The following is a 16150-nucleotide window of genomic DNA, read 5'->3' on the forward strand; positions in this document are numbered from 1 at the left end:
GTTGCTTAACATATCATTGTACAAATTGTACAAGAATAATTGTTTTGTAGATTGAATGCATTCTTATGCATGATACGATAGAGCATAAACCGATAAAATTGATAAGACCGAAAGTAATTCTATCCACAATTCTAAAAGGGTTTATAAAAAAACGATTATTTTTTAAAACCACATTAAAGGCGTTTTTCATAGCGGTACTGTATCATCTTTCCCTGGCACCAAAATTCTTTTAATGTATTATAATGTCATTGGAACTAACAAATTATTAATAATTGGGCACACCTAATTGCACAGAAAACCTTTGACATCAATTTACGCATAATATTGATATTTTAAAGTGACGCCCTCATCCACTCTTGTCTTCAATTAGTATCTTAGTTTAATTAAATCACCCATTCACCGGAAAATGGTAGTGGGCTTGCCTACAATCTCGCCCGGGGCCGGGGGTTTGTTGCTACGCCACAGTCAAAGATATTTAATTAATATATACAGCAACACATCGCGCATCGCGCTCACTATGTAATTCTATGGATATTGTAGTATTCATACTACACTTGTGTTTGTTTTCGACGTATAATTTGAATATTATTGACAATTTGCCAAAACATCAGAAAGCCTCTTCGGCAATAACATTCAGGCAATTATCAATGAATTTGATGTTGGCTCAACGTAACCGCATGTTGTAAACTGAGGTCTTTATTTTGGATAAACGTTAGGTTTTCCCGGCGAAGGCTTTGCAGCTAATGGCTTGAGCTAATGGGAAGATGTTTCTGCTTTTACCTGCATTTATTTGTTAATATATTCGTCGGCCAGTCAAAAGAGCCACTTTTATGATGATTTTATTATTTTGTGCACGGTTCAGAAAGGATTTCTAAGGCACAGAGCATAGTGATAATTTTTTAGAACGTTTCAATCAGATTTTTAGACGGACAGATTTTTTTTTAATATAAGGTATTTAAAAGCTGCAAAAATGAAACTTTTTTTGTTAATCACAATAGCTATTAATCTTTATACAGGTTTTAACAGCTATATTTTTTCAAGCCGTTCAGTTCACGGATGTCAGTTTTAATGTCGTTTGCGTGTCTTTTGTTATTTGATTAAGTAATATAAATAAATGTATAATGTATTAAAACTGGGTTTAGTTAAGTGCCATAGGATAACAGATCGCAGAAATAAATAGTGGTCTACAAATTCATTAAAACAACCATGCAGAACCTGAAATAGTCAATTCAACTTTTGGTATTAAATTTTCAAAAGCCGACAAAGATCTAATATATTAAAAAAAACATTAGGTGTAGAGTTTGAAAAAAACATAGCATTATAAAAGAGGTCGTAGTTGAATTCAGTAGAAAAATCGATAGACATGTATATTTTTCTCAGCCCAAACATAAAATCATGCACGTGGCCCCCCGTGGATACAAAGTAAATATTGTACTTAAAATAAAATTATTAATTTAAATTTAGAATTTTACTTTTAATTTCGTTGGATGAAAAATTTCGCAAATAATAACCGTCGCGTGACTGAAATATCTCCGAAAGGAATCAGAAGGTAACATGCGATTCTCAGAAGAATAATGAATTGAAAGTTATAAGTTTTTGAACAGAATTATTAATTTTTCTCTTATAATGTTTACTGATCTGGCGATAGCAACTACGGTAGTTTAGTGCTCACACGCTCTCTGCAATACAAGGTGCTATTCGTTAAAATTATTTGCAATTAACCGACTAAAGTACAATTACGTCTAATTATTAATTTTTAACAAAGCGACGTAATTTCATTTCATAATGCATACCTATAAATGTGATCTTTGAAGGAAGCACGTAATTACTTGAATACATTTTTTTTACACATAATATAATTTTTTAAATGTGAAATCGTAATGAAGAGGACGGTGGGAAGATACCTGGTTATTCAAAACTGGGCTCCAAACACGGCTGGAGCCATTTCAAACAACGTTTCAAAACTGTATGGCGGTCTCACAGCAGAGCGATAAGATAAGTAGTATCTTCCACTCTGGAACGTATCACAAATATTATCTTAATACCTTATATTATTTAAAAAAATATAATTACTACTCCGATTGGGTACCTCATAGACTCACTGGTTCCATATGGTTGGGAGTCTTGTGTGGTTTCACATTTAAAAAAATATATATCTGTATTTTCATTGGGAGTAAAAAATCTCCCGGCGTCTTTTTGTAGCCAATGATAACTTCTGCTTCAATACAGACGGTACTCTTTATAGGTTGTTAAAGGCTATAAAAACATATCAGAAACTTTTGACTCCCAATATGAACCGGGCATTAGAAGACCCATTCACAAAGCTCACGTAACACATTGTTCAATTATAAAAGGCATTCGAAGAAACGATTCGATATGTATCTTCAATTCTTAAAAAAACTTTATTTTAAAAAAATCGGTGTAGAAATACAGAAGTTTGGGATAAATTAAATTGGATTTATTTATGTAATCTATTCACGCGATGTTAACATAAAAATTAACAAAATAATAATTAATAATCAGGTAAGTAAGTTGTTTCTTCATAAATTTATAGTTTTTCATATTTTGATATTTCTTTTTTACAAAAACGTGATTATTGTAAGTAATGAGAAAATGGAAATTAACCTCCAATCCAATCAATCTTATAAATTGTCAATAACCAATCGTTATACTTTCATATGTATTTTAGGTATACTTAAATACATCATAATATTTTGTGTCTACAATGTTTTATATAATCGCTAAAATAAAAATAAAAATATACCTTATACTTCATATGAAAAAAGTCTAATTACAACGAAGAACAACTATTTCAATCGACGGAGAAGCAAAATTATACATCTTCATTAATATTTGACAAATTCTTCGAGAGCACTTTTCGATTTGAATTATTATTATGACAGTTGGGTTTTTTAGGTAAGTTTCTTTTATTTAATATAACTCAAACTAAGAACATCTTTTGGAAAGTAGGTTTTTATTCGAAGTTTAACCAAAAAAATATATAAAAAAACTGTTTTTATTTTTTTTTCATTTTGCGTAATTTTAAGTTTAAATGCAGTATTTTCCATCCACCCCGGAATGCAGAGTTGTATTTTATATTAATTAATTCCAATCATAGTGTTTTCTCAAAAATATCCGTATTAAGGGCCAGAAAACCAAAACACATAAATAGAGTGGATTATAAATATTAAAAGGAAATTCAGTAATCTGATGACGTGTTCAATAATTGATAATAAACAATTTGCAACGTCTTCGTTTCATGGACTTTTTAATTAAGTACCTTGACACTTATACGAAATTAAGATTAAGATAAGACTGTAACAAAATATTTTACGATAAGGTAAATAAATAAAAATATATAATCTTATTTCACGATTGGATAAAATACGATTAAAATTTAACACCAGTTAGTTAGCACATTATCGGAAGATAAGAGTGCAATAATGTATTTTTCATTAAAAAAAACCTATCCAGTTACAATGCGTCAGAGTACAAAGAGCGAATATCGTGTTTTTGACAGTGCAAACTAGATATGTTTGTCAAAGCACAAAAACTAAATATTTCAGGCTGGAAAAATAGCTTATTTTATAGCATTTACCTTTTCAATTTTCCGCTTCTCGGGGGTAGTTGTGTGTGAAATCGTCAACCACAGTAATAATATAAGTTGTTATTTTTTTGTAAGAACACAACACAGTTTCACCAATAAATCACAACAAAGCACAATAATATATTTCTTTTACAGCACAAAACACAATCCAACACAATTTTGTTAAAAATTCAAACACAAAAAAAGTTAATTATGAATCACTTTTTTATAATTTTATTCACAGTTAAACCTATAATCCCCTGACAGAAATAATTGATTATGCGTGTTTTAATCAGGTTATGGTCATAAAATGGCAACTTTAGTAACAAGAAATGTCAATGCTAAAATCTTTCTAGTTAGTGAGATTATTATTCGTTAAGATCGGTGTATTAAAATAATACCGTTCGCGTATCACGTTTGATAGGGAAATTTAATTCGATACTCCGCGATGTAAAGCCTTCTCGGTTGTGTGAGCGCGGAGAACCTCTGCGGACACGTCCTACTGGCACGAGAAGTCGCGGCCGAATGAAGAATGAAGCGATGGGCGAAGATTCCCTCTGCCTCTGATAGTAGTTGGAGGTTGGAGGTACTTACCGGTTTGACGGGAGAGTAACTCCGTAACGTGACTTGCCTCGGACCGCGTAATTAAGATAAAGCAGTTTGATAAAATAAGTAAAATACAATGTTATTATTAACTCTACAGCAAGCCCGTGAAAAATCACGGGCTGGTTTGAATTCTCGACAAATCACTTTCAGATTCAAATAAAAGAATTTTCTGTAAAAATATTATACCACATGTAATTACTTTAACGCTGGTCTAAATTCCTAAAACAAACAGTTCAAATTTTGAAAATAACACTTAAATTGAAAGTAAATCTGAGTTCTAGAATTAATAATTGAAATTCATTCAATAATTGAAAGTTTAATGGATGAGCATGAAATCAAAAGTGTAAAATGCTTATTTTTATGAACATAATAAATATGTGCCTTAATTTCACTTGCAGGCAGAGCCACAAATTTCTTGTTTGCAATTGATTTGAATTAATTTTCACAACAAAATAGTATATTTGTTATACAAACTACAAACAGTGTAATCAAATAATTATATTTATATACAAATTTAACGTATAAAATCTAGGTACATAAAGAAATTTTCTACTCTCATATCGTAAGTCGTAAAATATAACGAACTGACTTATGAGATTTTTCTACGACCGTTCAAAGTTGGTGTGGTTGGTTGGTCGTCAACAACCTTTGAAGTAATGTAAAGTAAAAGGTGATATAAAATCATGAAAAGTGTTGAAAAATAGGTTACGTTATGTTATGTTTGTAAGACATCTTTTTTTCATCACTAGTAATGACTTTATAAATAGAGAAATACAATTAGAGGCGCTATTGCGTACTAATATCTTGTCGAAACATGTTCCACTATTATAACATAATGTATTATTTAATGTGAAAAAAGTGTGATAGCGGTTAGTAAAACTTGTGATAAATAAATAATAATAACACGACAGCATCCACGTAGCTAACGCAATAAAGGTCACCTGCCTATAAATAATAATGTTTGCGCACCGCGCTGTAGATACGAATGTACCTGTTGTTATAGTACGAAGGTATTCCTACTGACTGGTTGCTTGCTGGCTGCAAGCTGGTAGATTGCAGGCTGATTGCTGGCTACTTGCTGGCTACAGATGTGAGATGTGAGGGCCCAGGGCGCCCGGGGGCACGGGACGCGGATTAAAAGCCCTGTTAAGGCACAGCACTGCATTCCTGGTGCACTCTAGGCGAGATGTTATAATGAAGCACACGGATTCTGTTGTAAAAATCAATCTCATATAATATGATTAATACTGCAGTAAACTCCTGGTTTATTTTGCAGTATTCAGTAAAGACCTAACCAAATATATTTAATCTCCGATTTTAAAAAAAATGAGTTCTGCACTAAACTGAAGAAACCAAATCGGTAAAAATTCGATATCACTAACCTATGGCAAAAATCAATCTTATGAATATATAAAATGGTTCTTTCGAAGAAGAATATATGGTGCGATTTGAATGGTACAAGAAATCGGGGACGCCCGAGGAAGACATGGCGTAATTAGTGAACCAAATACTTGAGACGGGTCAGAATAACAGAAGGGTATGTATAAATGGTGTATGAACGTGAATGAAGCAAGGAGTGTGTGCCAAGAGAGAGTTGTTTGGCGATCCGTCTCCTTTGCCTACCCCTGATGGGAAACGGCGTGATGGTTATCTAGATAATTTTAGTTAGTTATTTCGACATTTTTTATGTGAATACCGCACAGGAGTCCCAACTGCCCAGATGCAGTGGTACTAGCAGGCGTTGCCAAACTTTTCTCTACTTCTATAAATAAAATATTAATATATTATATATTTAAACCTTTCGGAAGAAATTCTCTTCGTGATAGTGAAAATCCTATAAAAATGCGCTACGTAGTTTAGAAGAACTAAGCGCACAGACGGACAGACGGGGATAGCAAACTTATTTTAGTATAGGACAAATCTATATTGGTTGGTGTTTCGGAATGGTGTGATAAGAATGTATTGTGGGCAAATGGTAATTAATTTTATGAGACTTACGTGATAAATATTGGGCAGAAAACGAGAAAGTACTATAACACGAGATTGTTGTAGGCTGCTTACCTGAAAGAAAGAAAAAAACACGGTTTAGATATGTTCATCAATCACCTAAAATAAATATAATATGTTTTGTGTACACTTTGAGTAGATCCTTAATACATTAGCAAAACTCATTTTTCTCAGTGTATTATGTGCCAAATCAGTTTTCTTTCGTGTCATTTCAATCAGTTGAAATCGTATTAAAAGCGTGATTGCAATATATTTTCTTAAAAAATATTATTCTATTCAGAATATATCGGAATACGTGTTCTTTTCCTGACAAATATAAATGACGAATAGTTACAATATTAAAAAATTTATGAACAGGCCTATGATAATTTAATACACAAATAATTAAAGTAGCACATATCAGTACTAGATATTTCCGCGACCGTTTGATTAAAATCATAATTTTTCAGTCTACTTGAGTATTTTGGCCACAAATCCAAATTTAAGTTTGTGTGAAAAGAGGCGCGCAGTCGTTCCTCTTAAATGCCCGTGCTATGATTTAACGCATTAGATTTTTTATATAATCGTGTTTTATTTTCAAAGATAAAACATAACTTTATAAATGGTTATATTTACATACACCAGCACACAGTTTTCATTATGGTTTTTACAAAAAGAATATAAAGTAAAATTAAGGGGGTTCAATTACCTGTGAGTTGGATTAACCATGATTTGCTGTGAAATACAAAAAAATGTTGATTAGAAGAAGTGTCTTGAGTTCGTAGGCGTGTAAGGATATGCATACAAAAAAATAAGGAAAAATTACGCACCTCCTAAGATGCACATTATTTATGTTTGGTACTGTGAAAAATTACGGACATTCTGAATTCTCGACAAATCAGTCCCAATTTTGAAATAGCAAGTATTTTTTGTTAAAAATTTTATATTTACAGGTAGGAAAAAAAAATAAAAAAATTTATCGCTTGTTTAATTAAATCCCCCAAAAAACACTTCCACGTTTGAAAATAATTACACTTACATTAAAATCAAATCCGAGTTCAAGATGAAATTATTATTTCCTAATTAAACTAAAAATCTACCAGACTGTCAAATTGGAATTTAAAAACAAAAAGAATCTAGGATTTCAACTGCTGTCTATTAAAATTATTAAAACGGGTAAGTTAAATACCAGTTCTAGAGTTAATTCAACCAGAGTTACAGAGTTACCAGAGACAAAACTGACAACATTATTTTAAACTTAAAATCTACCACACTAATTAATTAGAATATAAAAATAATAAACTATTAGGCTTTCAACAAATGTCTATTTATCAACACGGGTGAGTTATTGACGTTTTCTCTCCTCCTTTTCATTAAAAAATGTATGTGACAAAATAGATGATATATACATCATCATAAACAGGTACGCTTTTTGATTTTATAAATATACAGATTATTTTAAAATATAACTTGATCAAGACCGATACCCCAATTTCAAATTAATTACACGTAAATATCTGCGCGTATTGAACGAGAGCTGATTATGAAATAATAGCGCTAAACGAAACAGTTTACGGTTGAACCAGATAAATATACCAGTTTACGTGGTTTTCTACGATAACCAGACCACATATTGCGAGCGGCTGATGCGCATACAACACATTGCCTGGACCGATAGATGAGCGGGACGCACGTGTGCCTTTACCATCGTTCAATTTTACTATCAATAAACAATAAACCTGTTAAAATTATAAACATAATGATAAAACACTACGGAACAACTAGACCACGGTAGTATGGTACGGTAAAATAATGTTTTAAAATGACTATAGAATCAGAACTTTATTCGGATGAAAGAGAAAAAAACAATAATAGTGTATTATTTTGAACTTCGTGATTTTTTGGGGGTATCATGCTGTGTTACTCTCTTTTTTAGCTAACCTCACATAGTTCAAGCATAATTTTTGATAGCCTAATAGTTTATTATTTTTCAACTGAGGTGGGAAATGAACTTGGATCCACCTACGTATGTAGACACTGAACACCACTAGCCACAAATGCCGTTGATGTCCAAATAGTATAAAACAAAGTTGTTATCCGCGTTTGACTTTTTGTGCGCTTAGTTCTTCTAAACTACACAACGGATTTGATTGGGTTTTCGCTATCGCTTAAGGAATTTCTTCCGAAAGGTTTAAATTCATACATATGGGTAACAGGATAAATCATCACAATGATAATTCATCACATCTTGAAAAAGTTATATAAAGTCACGGAAAGTGATGAAAAAAAAACTTGACTAACTGGGTTATGTAGGTTAGGTTAGGTTAAAAAAAAATTTTTTTCATCCTTTCTAATGACTTTATATCACTTTTTAAAAGCGTGTTGAATTGTCATTGTGTTAAGTTATCATGGAACCATATATATTTATAGAAAGTAGAGAAAAGTCGAGTAACGCCGGGTACACACGTCAGTTAGTCTATATATATATATAAACTCTTGCAAAACTCAAAAAGTATTAGAATTTGTTCTTATTAGTGCAAGGATTGTTTAGCGGTTCATTTGAATGGTATAGAAGAAGTCATGAACGCCCGAGGAATACTTAATACTTAAACGCAATATCTCTGCACCAGAATGAGATACGGAGTCGAACTAAACTCGATGTGATGTAGTTTTTTAATAGTAACATCGCGGTATACACTAGTTAATGGCAGAAGAAATCGGACACGTGTTAAATGTTAGATAGGTACATGCATAAAAACTGGAAATATTTTGTATTGGGTACCTATCTAGACACCGGCATTTACTTTTGTTCACCAGATTATTATGATGTTTTTTTTACGCAAAACCAATACTTTTTAAACAATAAATTGGATTAAGAAAACAATTCCGTTCGCCTTCAAGAATTACATCACATATTTTTATATTCCGGTAAATCGTAAAAAGTCATAAAACCACATTGAAAGTCGATTTCTGCTCTCAATAGTATAAAATAAAGTCACTGTCCGCGTCTGTCTGTTTGTGCACTTAGTTATTCTAAACTACGCAAAAGATTTTGATAGGGTTTTCACTATCATTTAAAAAATTTCTATCGGAAAGTTTATTTATATATTATATTTATAGAACATGAGAAAAGTCGATTTTTTGTAATCAAGTGGTAAAAAAATATTTTCGTGCGTTTACATTGCGACGCTGGCTAAACCTTATGAGACAGGTATATCAAAATAATATACTACGGAATTGTATATGTTAAAAAGGCCTACTTAAAAGTCGAAAATTGTATCTCCTAAGGATAACCCCCGTTCACAGTATTTTCATTTACGGGCAAGCATACATATTGTTTCAAGTACCTACTTAACTTGCGAAGAAATCGAAAATATTCGCCGTTATAAACAACAACAAAAACATGAATACGCGCTGAAAGGGGGTCAATGTAAACATTTTTTAACTCTTAACTCATCAGGCTAATTTGTTCGGTTTTGGGAATAGACAGATACCCGTAGAGTTTATTTGTTCTCATTTTCGAAAAACTCAAATGTTCTCATAGAAATCATTGTATCTCCCTCGCCGTGATGGTTACAAATGTTAACTAAACGGCGTTAGAAAGAAAAAACAATTAAATACTTTTTACACTTAAATATAAAAGTTAACCATAGAATAATTAAAATGTACACCGCAATATGAAAATGTAATAATTTTTTTTATGAATTATTTTTATATTTAATGACAAAAACTGAGGTGACTGTAATATTTAGAATACATTCGGATGTTCAAATAAGTGATTTTTGCTATAGGTTTTTTTTATTTTTTTTATAGTGAATACCTCACAAGAGTCCCAACTGCTCCCGTCTGGAGCCAGTGAGACTATGGCATCCCCAATTGGGGGATGTTGTGAGGCTGAAGGTAAGTGGGGAAGGGAAAGAGGAAGGTGGGGAAGTACCTGGCTATTCAGATCTAGTCACTAAACACGGCTAAAGCCATTTGGAGCAACGTTTCAACTCTGAATGGTGGTCTTACACCAGGGCGATACTGGTAGTATCTTCCACTCTGGAACGTGCCAATATACTATATATTATTTTAATTAATTAATTGTGAAATAACACAAATTAATCAAATAAAATTTATTTGCGCACGCCGGGTTCGAACCCGCCACCTTCGGAATGGCAGTCCAATGCGTTACCACTGGACTATGCCGGCCGTCAAAGGTAATTTTGGTTTAGTGTTCAGACGAAAAAATGCAAAGCGAGCCACTTTTTAAACTTTTTTATGTTTACATTCAAAATTTTAATATTTCATAAAAGATATATTTATTTTAAACAATAACATTTGAAAAAATACTTTATCACCTTTCAGAATGACTTTTCAGTTTTCGGATATGTTCAGAAATATTTCAATTATTTGGATTTTATTGAGAAGTGGAAATACACACATGTTCTAATACTTTCTGACAGCGTCTTTGAGAAATATAACGGTTAATACGTCAGAGGCCTGAAGGATTAACACAACTCGCAAAAAAAATATTTTTAAAAACGATTTTTTTTTTCGCTGGAATAAACAGAAGCCGCCAGTGTGATCAATATAATTAAACGCGCTGTCATATACAATCATAAAAATGGTGTTATCGATATACCACATTTCAAGTACCTAATAATTATTTAAACATGTTTTAAGCCTATTACCCGGCATAATGAAATCATGCATTTTAATCAAGCAAGTAAACAAGATTAGTTCAACTGCGATAAGATAAAAAAATATCAAGTAAAATCAATGAGTTTGAACTAAACATTAAATGAACAGAAAAAGAAACCATTTACTTGTTGCCAATTGCATTTAATACAATACGAGTTAGTTCCATATTTGTTTTAAATACTCACTAACAAAACTTTTGTAGAGTTGTTTTTTTATTTATTATTTCACAAGTTATGTTTTATATTATAATGGTACAGCGTATTTGAATGTATATTATCTCCATAAATAGTTAGTAATAACATAGATCACAGTAGAAATGTATTATAATTTTGTACAGAGCCCTTGAGGTGATTTTGCACAAAAACGGCGCTATAAAAGTCATCCAATTATTATAATTATTACTACAACAATATATTTGTAGCTCAGTGGATGCAAATTCCGAAGTGTAAATAAAAAACAATTATTTTTATAAGCAATAATTATTAGCCTGAAACACTCATCCACATTGAAAAATCTCCTGATAAAAGATACATGACGCCAACGGGACATGAACCCGTGTCCTTTCGATTTCCGGTCGACAGCTCTGACCACTGAGCTATGGCGGCTTATCTCTTATCCGCGAAATAATTCAATATATACTAGTTTTTCATTCAACAATTACTGCTTGTTACATTTTTTCACCTGAAACAACCAACTTTATTTTATATGAGAAAGGCATTGTAAGTGCTAACTCTCTCACTAGATGGCGTCGAGACAAATTGTCTACATTTTTTGGTGAAGATACTAGAACTTGTCAAATATGAATTTTTTTTTTTGGTAAACTAATGTTTAAGACAAGATTTTTTATGCATAGCACAAAGGGTAACAATTATTTTTATAATCAATAATTATTAGCCTGAAATTATTTCGCGGATAAGAGATAAGCCGCCTTAGCTCAGTGGTCAGAGCTGTCGACCGGAAATCGAAAGGACACGGGTTCATGTCCCGTTGGCGTCATGTATCTTTCATCAGGAGATTTTTCAATGTGGATGAGTGTTTCAGGCTAATAATTATTGCTTATAAAAATAATTGTTACCCTTTGTGCTATCCATAAAAAATCTTGTCTTAAACATTAGTTTACCAAAAAAAAATAAAAAGTAAATAAAAAAGTTATCAGAAGAAGATATCAGTTGATAATTACTAATTATTTACCGTAATTTGGACACATAAAAACTTTTTTTCTTTACAGGGGGAAAAAAGAGAAGATAGAAAGCCACACAGCTCAGACTTCTTAGGGGCATACTTTTTATAATACCGGCTTTTATTTATTTTCCCTTTCTGCGGTATTTTTGACTCCTACCATTCTCTTGCGAGTAAATATTCTCCTAACATTGCTTTCCAAGTCCACAAGGCCTATATCCAATACATCTACATGATTAAATAGCGGTTTATTTCTTAATCTTATTCACTACGCTGTGGTCGTTCTCGGATTTCGGATCCCCGCATTTTTGCAATGGCTTTTATGTGCTATTACCACACACAGGCCTCAGGGCACAGGTACTCCTAGCGCTATAATATTATGATTATGTTCAAAACCACGTTCAAAAAATGTAATAATTTCTATACTACAGACAGTTTACTGGTAAAAAATGATGAGTGCAAGTAATACAAAAAAATGTTCCTACACGGAGAAAAACGAGTAATGCTGATTTAAAAATCTCTTCAAATTATTGGTTATATTGTTATAAACAGAACTGCAAGTCGCTTCCTGATAAATTGTTAGTAAATTCGTAATTATATCGTAATACGTGATGTTCATAAACCTGCGTTTGTCTTAATAATATATCTTGACGAAATACAAAAATGTTAGTACTTATATGAACAAGTGTTCCGACATCGTGACAAAATATTGGTATTTTACTTAAAGTTTATCAGGATACTTATCAACTCATTCGTTAATGGCCTACAATTCCGTTTTTAATAGGAATGCGAATAATTGGAAGATATTCTTAATACATTAGCAATATTATTTAATCTGGAAGTTTTCTCCGTGTAATATAAAACATTGCAATAGAATGTAAAGTAACAATCAGTAACTGTATGTAAATGGTTAAGTAGTAATATTTTGTGAGAATCTCACTAAGAGAACCTGTGCTGAGGTATTAAATTACATAAGAGCATATTTACTTAGGGCGGCTTGCACCATAAGTATGACTCTAAGCAGTACTGTCAAAAATTTTTTAGGTTCTTCGATTTCTGATTGTGGTTAAAATCTATCTCATTTTAATTTGTATTCACAATGAACATTTGGGATTTGTATTCTCACGATGATGAAGAAATTATGGAAATTATAAATAAATTATACTTATACAGGGTGTCCGGAAACTCGTAGTACAAGCGGGAAACTGGTGAATCTACATCACATTTGGAGTCGATTTTGTAGTATACTTTTTTTTTTATTTGAGCTTTCGTTATCGAGTAAATCGAGTTTGAAGTTGATTTTTTTTTTTTTTTTTTTTTAATCTAATTCTTATAAATTATTACTGAAGATCAAAGTACCAAACTAATTAAAACTATTTGAAAGTAAAACAAATGAAGAAACTCGGATTTGAAGCATTATTTTGAAATCACCCTTCATTTAACCCGGTGTAATCATAAAATATTTCTGCTCTGCAGGGTTAAAACATCTGTTATTCAACCCTAAACACCAGAAAAAACTTTAACCCTAAAATAGCCGAAAAATTTTTTTTTTTGGTTTTTTTTTTTTTTTGAAAATGCTCAAATCAAAAAACTTTATGTTTTTTTAGGTTCCCCATGTGGTGTAGATTCTCCAGTTTCCCGCTTGTACTACGAGTTTCCGGACACCGTGTATATATAAGTAGACCGTTTATAGTCAGAGAAGTAAACACAAGAACAAATTTATTTGAAACACTCAGTGCCAAGAAGTTTCAAAGAAGATTTCGTCTCAGTAAAGAAACGACATCGTTATTAGTGCAAGAAATTGAACCTCAGTTAAAATTCAACGCCAATAAAAACATCAGCGAGGTGCTCGTCACTAGAGCTAACGATCCTTATCGAGGAGTACTTTGCAAGGTTGTAAACTTCTAATCATACCTACAGCATTCTTATAATACTTTAAAACAATATAGTATGTAAAAGAAATAAAAAACAAAATTACTCGGATAATTGTTTTATTTTTAATTCCAACAACATAAGCTCTTTTTGTCTTATTTCATCATTATGTCTATTTGCTTTAACTTTTTCTTCATAAAATAAATGAAAACACTATTAAACCACACACACAATCACAAAATATTTTGACACTTCAAGCAAAATGAAACATCGTAGCTGTTTTATTTACGCGTTAATGGCGGTAACCACGCGGTAACTGTTTTACCGACGCGTTAAACACGTTTAACTAAAATTGCCACCGAACTGCGTGGTGCAGGACGCAACTAAACGCATTTAAGTTAAATGTATTTAGGGTCTTAAATACGTTTAGTTAAATACAATTTAAGATAAAATTTGCGATAGTTGGTGCAAGTCGCCCTTAGTATCAATGTGGTAAAATTTAGAGGAAAGAAAAGAAAACAATATTACACGAAGTGAAGAATCCCTACAAAATAAATAAATAACGTAAATGCAAAATAAATTACTGTCATCATTCTCAAACCACGCGGTTAACTTAATTCCCAGACCCCTTGATGAGACAACAGTTAATCCTGGTGCACTGCTAAGTACTGATACTGTTAAGTAACGACTTACTTTGTTAAACTTCTACCTATTTTGGATGCAAATATTTCCCAGCAAAATCCTGAGGGACAATCGAAACTAATCTCTTAGTCGAGTACATGTTCAGAACAAGCGCGAAACGTAGTAATTGTGACGCAGTAAGCATTATGAATATTCCCTAGAAACTTAATCTACGTTGCTGCGACGTACCTACGTACATGCCAAAAAACATTGCATTCCTCTCTAAACAAAATACCTAGCGCCGTCCTTCTCAGTCAACTCAGTCTTCGGCCGGAGACTTATTACCTTTTATTAGCTTTAATTATTTTTAATATTGGTAAATATAAATAAAAAACATAATTTAAAAAATTTACTAATGGAATACCACGTTCCTACTGAATTAATACCATTTCAAATTAATTTATAATTTTGTAGATTCTTAAAGAAGTTAACAAAGCAAGATGAAAACAGAGTTTTTAGATTTTTTTTATTGTTATTAAGTTTAATTTGTAGAAGAACTCCATTTTATTTATTTTTATTTTTTATATATTCAATAATATTGTTATTGGGTTTATAAAAACAGTTTATTTTTAAACAAGTTCTGCTGTGTAATTATTATTACGCGTGACAGCTGTTTCGCCCTTTGAAGGCATTATCAAACTGTCGAGTTTTTAGAAATCATAAGTACAGTAATTTTCCTCTCATTTTGAATGTCAGGTGTGTAAAATTATATCATGCATTAAAATTCTGCTTTATTGGGTGGGAAAAGAGTGTGGGAGGTGTTTTTTCAATCTAGCGTAGACAATGATCTACCTCCTGTTTCGAATGTCAAGTGTGGACAATTTAATCGAACTATAATAAACTATAGAATAAAACTACCTTCATACGGGCATGTGACTAATCTCGTAGTCTGGCTAATCACGTAAAAACGTTTGTACAAAAATATATAAGCATACAAAGATTAAAGCGTAGATTCGTTTGAAAACAAACCCATCCTGTATATACGTAGAGATAAAATAGATTTTATAAATGAATCATTTAACTTAATGTCACAATACTATACTACAAACAGTAAATAAATCTAGTTTTAAAATGAGTTTCACATGAAAGTACTATTTTTAATGTTAGTGGGTGAGTTGACGAATGGGTTCCAAACCAGGCGATATGGGTTAAATTCATCTGCTAGCTAAATCATCCATCATTGTATAAGCAATATTTTCCGCTTATAATGATAGTAGTGGGAGTTTTTCAAATGTTACTAGGGTTTTCGTAACATGGGAATATTTATCTTGCTTTTTCAGATAAAATGAATAAAACAAAAGAAACGAATTTCAAAATGTAATTATCTCTGAAGGGTTTACCGACGGGGTTGGTTATATTGATTTTTTTATTCGGGTTACTTGATAATTAGTGTGAATTGAGGTGCGATTTGCATTCAATTCGTCAGCATCCCCCAAAGCGGTGGCGGGCCATAGCTTCCCTCGAAGCCTGCGGTGATTGCATGCAGGCAGCATCTAAGGCTCCCGGGGGAGGACTAACGAGGGAGGACTACGTTGCCGCTTACAGCCTTTGTTG

At 32.0% G+C, this 16150-nt stretch overlaps 1 protein-coding gene across 4 annotated transcripts in view; it reads right to left on the reverse strand.

Moving 5' to 3' along the window:
- The window catches only part of Pgant9 (polypeptide N-acetylgalactosaminyltransferase 9), a 704637-nt gene that overhangs the window by 492427 nt on the left and 196060 nt on the right, over window positions 1-16150 (reverse strand). For 2 of the 4 annotated variants that reach the window (XM_089636834.1, XM_089636830.1), the window contains exon 1: window positions 3599-4096. The exons of 1 other annotated variant lie outside the window; for it this stretch is intronic. The gene's annotated coding sequence lies outside the window, so the exon portion shown is untranslated. Of the gene's footprint in view, window positions 1-3598; window positions 4097-16150 lie in introns of those variants that run through there. One more of the 4 variants, XM_089636831.1, reaches the window with a different exon arrangement.

This window comes from Hesperophylax consimilis, chromosome 10, assembly GCF_061612785.1.
Source record: "Hesperophylax consimilis isolate HC1 chromosome 10, BYU_Hcon_1.0, whole genome shotgun sequence".
Taxonomy (NCBI): Eukaryota; Metazoa; Arthropoda; class Insecta; order Trichoptera; family Limnephilidae; genus Hesperophylax; species Hesperophylax consimilis.